The sequence below is a fragment of the Triticum urartu genome, chromosome 1A, assembly GCF_056163025.1.
Source record: "Triticum urartu cultivar PI428250 chromosome 1A, HENAU_Tu73, whole genome shotgun sequence".
Lineage (NCBI taxonomy): Eukaryota > Viridiplantae > Streptophyta > Magnoliopsida > Poales > Poaceae > Triticum > Triticum urartu.
The window spans coordinates 20,459,186-20,464,757 of NC_141873.1; the positions used below are offsets into that span (position 1 = coordinate 20,459,186).

The 5,572-nt window shown below is 47.9% G+C and overlaps 1 pseudogene; it reads left to right on the top strand.

Annotated features, from left to right (window-relative positions):
* Positions 1-3,373: 3,373 nt before the first annotated feature.
* On the top strand, positions 3,374-4,549 carry LOC147988543 (uncharacterized; annotated as a pseudogene).
* The last annotated feature ends 1,023 nt before the right edge of the window (positions 4,550-5,572 follow it).

Here is a 5,572-nt window from a genome sequence, read left to right on the forward strand (position 1 = left end):
ATCCACTTGATGAAGGTGTGCTGATAGTCCGAGTCTAATACCAAACAGACATCGCACAAATGCCTAACATCTAAAGCCGGAGGCCCCAACCAAGCCACATACTGGGTTTGGGGTATACACCGGTCCGACGCACTCTCATGTGCCGTCGCCGTCATCTTCCACCAATTCATCTTCAGAGCAAAAACTAACGCACCAACCTTGCTAGGCCTCTCTGCCGTCGACGCCACGCCAGACAGCGTCCTCCTCCTGCGCGAGTCCATCTCCTCGCATCGGGCACCGAATCCCCATTGCACCACGCCGCCGGGATTCGCCGTCTTTGATGTGGTAAATGAAAAACCGCTCCACCACTTGTCTCCTCCATCCAGCCGCTGCAAGCAATAGTACATACATCTTCAACAATTCAGTCAATTGAATTGGTCCCTGCGAAGATCCACACTTCTATGTGGATTGTCCATCATATACACTAACAAATGTGGATTAGATATGTGTTGTGGCAGTTTCAGGACAAGCAGGTGCAATAAAGCTCATCCATTAATATAAAGCATCTTATCTTTGCTTAATAATCAAATTTCATGATAGTGATTAAGTAATGTCTGGCCACGTTGCAATTACAGATAAATTGTTCCGGGTTCATATTCGTAAAAATTATTAAACTCCAACCCATGTGAATGCATTGTGCTTGCCTTACATTTGTATAGGAACTTTCTCATAGAAAGGATAAGAATGGATACAAGACTCCTTATATGCTATATCATTTAGTTTTTAGAAATAGCTCGAGGTATTTGTTAAAAAAAGTATTTCTATGGTGCATGTCACACGGGTGTTAATAGCAATCGGCCCTCTTATATAAACCTAACTGAAGAAATATGGTCATTTTACGATGTTCCTAAGAAAACTATACATGGTGACGCATTAGTATCTTTCTAAACACAAGTATGTTTTATGACATTCTAATAGCAAAAAGGATTCATTGACAAAAAAGCATTATATAAGGCCTCCAATAATTAATGCTTTGCTTTCATAATTTACTGCACGGTTTCATGACTAGTACTCCGAACTGAGGTATGGATATGGAAATATATAATCGGATAAGAATAAGCAATTTTTAATGTTATAACATCAGTCAAAGAGCAGACATATAAAAACCCGTAGCAGATATTATGTCAGCATCACTCAGTTGTCATGCGTCTTGGCCAGCTAACTCAGATTAATCTATTAAAAAAAATCTAAACTGCGAGGTCGTTGGTTCGAGCCAACAACGTATAATTAAGCTTACTTGTAAAATCTGTCTCTTTCTTGTCTTGATATATTTTCATATCCATATTTCAGTTTGGAGTATTCTTAGCGCATCTACAGGCAGAGACACCAAATCTGCCCCCTCAAACGCCTGTGGATGCGCTCGGGGCACTGACTGGGCATGCCTCATATTTTTTTCTCCCACAACCGCATCCCTCACATATGAAACCCTAAACTCATGGAACCGATACAACACTACGTAAATTAAGCCGGATCATAGCTCTTCGACGGAGAAAATGATCATAGTTCATTGACAGACAATGCAAATCGACACTACAAAGTTCTTAAAACATAAATAACACTTACATAAAACGGAAAGGATGGGGGAATTCACCATTTCCTCGCCGTCCCCTTCCCCTTGGGGTCGTCGGCGGCGCTATGCCCCTCTACCATGTATGCGTCGTTTGAGCACATTTGGCTAGCCAGCCACCGGAGCAGACGGTCCTCCTCCTTGGCATGGCGGGCTGACTTCGTCTTGGCCGCCGCCTCCTTTTTCACCATGAGGGGGACGGGCGCTGCAGAGGAGGAGCTGCCACCGTCGCCTTGGTCGTGACGCGAACACCTCAACGCGATGCGGAGGGCGACATCCTTCACATCGTCAAGCTCCGCATCATGTAGCAGGCTTGATCATTCGCCACCGGAGCTAGCATTGCTGCCGCCGCAGCCCATGGATTGGGATCGGACAGGATCGGAAGTGGAGTTGACAAAGAAGGGAGTGGAGCGGACTGACGAATTGACATTGGCCTAGGGTTCGGCGTATTCGGATATTTATGGTGCAAGGGTGGGGCAGGGCGGGGATGGTTGGAATAGGTACGACGTGGAAGACTCGCCTGGGTGTCCTTATATCCCCCTAGGTTTGGGCTGGATATGAGGGGTGCCGGGCATACCTGATGTTGGAGGACGATTTGAGTGGTCAGGCTGGGTTGCGTTTTTTAAACCGGTTAGCAACCGGGCCGGCCGCCTCGGCGTTGAGGCAGGTTTGCGACGCCCGGCTGTCGATGCTCTTAGGTGGTGTGTAACCCGGTGGTGAAATAATATATTTTTCTATTTTATTAATGCTTTTCGCAGTACATGAACGACTCTACAAATCATCGTATGCAAATCTCCGAATGCAACACCACGCACCAGAGACTTCTATACCACCAGGCCATGCAATATGCTACTCTAGCAAAAACAAAAAAGTCTACCATGCAACCAGGAACATGCCCTTGAGGTAGATCACGGGATCAAATTTTACCACGAGACCTGTAGTCACGGCAGCGAAATTAGAGTAGGTGATGCGTGTTCACAGCTCCTCTGATAAGGTCAGCAATGTAATGCAAGATGAGTCGGATGAGGATTTGTGGCACCGAGGTGGTCCACCCACTGATATCCACGCCTCACGTTACTATAGCCGGATCAGGGCATTAAATGCCTAAATCATTTCCAAATCAGAGATACGTCCGGGATACATCTGTTGAATACCATCCCTAGTGGGTCCATCTTTAAATGATTCATGTACGTTCGATCAACTGTAGTAAAGTCTGCTTGTGGGTGTACTGGAACGAAGGTCTGTTGTGAATCGTGGAAGTTTTTGGGTGAGAACCAGGTTACGATTATGAATTCAATGCAGTAAATGGAGCAGACCAGCAATCCGTTTTGAAACACTCAGCATTGCGCATCAGTGAGTGACATAGCAATTCAGTCAGTAACTTTCATGTAACAAATTGTCTATTTATTGCTGACAGTCACTAAAAATGTCTATTTATGATCAGATAGCAAAACAGTCTGAGACTTTCAAAGAGCAATTCTATAAGTATTCATCACATAGCAATTGAGACAGTGTCTCTGGTAAAATTCAGAATTTCAGTGTTGAATTAGCAAGCGCTAAACCAAAGCTGAAATGAACAGTGCCAAAGTGGGTTGTGAAAATGTTGAACCATAGATGCCTGGTAATCTGGTATCGGTACATCAAGTTAACTAATTATTACATTGCCAAATGACTAAGCCTTCTCATGATACTGGATAAGATCAAAACATGATCTTGCTGGCTGATTACTCAACTACTAATTAAAAATAGGTTCAGCATTGACGCGACATGTCCGTCAGTAGTTCTTCAGGTAGAGATGAAGAACCCCTGCTAGGTTGAGGATGCCGATGAGGAGGATCCACATGAGAGGGGCTTGGCTGTTCCTAGCTTCACTGGTGCGGAGATGAACAACCTGGGCCACTTCGCACGAAGGACCTTAGGCAGACGGATTGAAAATTCAGAAAACTTTTCAGAGAGAAAAAAATGAGGAAAAAATGACTTGGATAGAACAATAGAAGAGAAACCTCAAAAAAGAAATCTAATCTTGTAAAAAAATAGTTTTGTTAAAGCACATCTAGATGTGCCATAAGTATTGCATATCTTCTGAGCATCTCCAACAGCCGCGCCAAAAGGCGCGCGCGGTAAACTGAGTTTTTAGCGCGCGCAGGACGTTTCGGCGCTCCAGCGGTGGCGGGAATCGTTTGCGCGCGCGAGGAAAAGGCGGCAGCTCGCGCGCTATTTTTGGCGCACCGCTTCCGGCGTGCCTTTAAATTGCGGCGCTCGCCACACGTCTATTCCACACTCTCCCTTCTTCTTCCGCTGCCACGCGCGCCTCCCCCACTTCCTCGTTGCTTCGTCGCCGCTCCAGCACACCGCCACCGACGCGCCACCACGCCGCCGCGCCGCCGAGGAGCGTCGGGCTACCGCGGCGTCCGCCAGCGCCCCAACGGCTCGTACTACGTCGAGATCCGGTCCGGCGATGTCCGGCTCGGCCTCGGCACCTTCCGGACTGCGCACAAGGCAGCCCGCGCGTACGACGCGACGGCGTGGCGCCTAGACAGGCCGCGCGCGCAGATGAACTTCCAGGACGTCCACACGCGGCAGCAGGCACAGAACGTCGCCCCTCCGCCTCGTCTTATCACGGACCAGGACCGTGCGGAGCACGCTCGGCTGCAGCGCCGCCTCCTCATCGCCGAGGAGGACGAGCGGGCCATGGCGGGGTGGCGCCGGCGCCACCCGGAGGACGTCTCCGACGAGCAAGCCTACTGGGCGAAGCAGACGGCAAAGCGCCGCGAGGAACGGTTGGACAGGCGTCGGCGGAAGGCCCTGGCGTTATCACAGTGCGATATCGTTGAAAATGGTGGGTAGTCGATCTTTACGGATAATGATCCTTGTTGGGACGACATGTGGCTCGATACCTCGGACCAGACCAGCGAGGATGACGATGATGACGACCGGGAGTAGGTTGTAGTTTTTATCTAATTGCACTATCTAGTAGTTTTTTATGTCGTTGCACCATAGTTATCTATTTATGCTTTGGAATTATGTAAAATATCTATGTATCGTTTATCTATCAATGTAAAATATCTATTGGAAAAAGCACGAGGATTTTTTTCTATGTGCATGTGATAGCGCGCGCTGCATTTTAGCGCGGCTGCTAGAGCGGCGTGCACCCGCTGCATTTTGGCGCGGCTGTTGGAGCCAGCGCTGCCGGCCGCGCAAAACCAGGCGAAGGGCGCGCAACAAAGTAGTTTTTAGCGCGCGGCGCATAGCGCGGCTGTTGGAGATGCTCTTATGTCATTGATCTTACGTTGAGATTCGTGTGAATACTTTCTTTCTTTTTTTATTTTCCTTTCTATGCTTGATTCACTTTGTTAGAATAAATCCAAGGCATACCGTCGATCATCCAAGGACCGAGCAATCACATGAGCACGACACCGAGATTTGTTAACGAGGTTGACCGATATGGCTACATCCCCGGGGCCTGACTACGGGCGCTCCTTCCCATGACACTGCTACAATACCGCACCCGGTCGCCCTGGACGCCGGCACATGCCGCCAGCTTCTCCTGTGTTCCTGTGCTATTATGTTCGCATAGGGTACATCGTGTGTCTACCCCGCTACATATGAGAGGCCTAGGATACAAGTGTCCTATTAGGACACAACTCTTACCCTGTCTACATACAGTCCTACTCAGAGTCCAACTGTAACCTACCTTGTACAAAATATTCAACACAACTCTAACAAACTCCATCTTTGGCGAATATTCTGCACCATCTTGAATTTGTTCATGTGTCAAACTTCCATGTACATTGGACTTGAGCTTATCCCATGAGCACCGCTGCTACTCCAAGATTCCATATGACTCCACCTGTAACATTTGTAGTCCCTTCTTTTCTTGACCAAGTCAACACTCGAGCAAAATTAAGTTCCTTGTTACTCTAGTTTGTGCTCTCAACTTTCAGAGTATCCGTCCAACGCCATCAC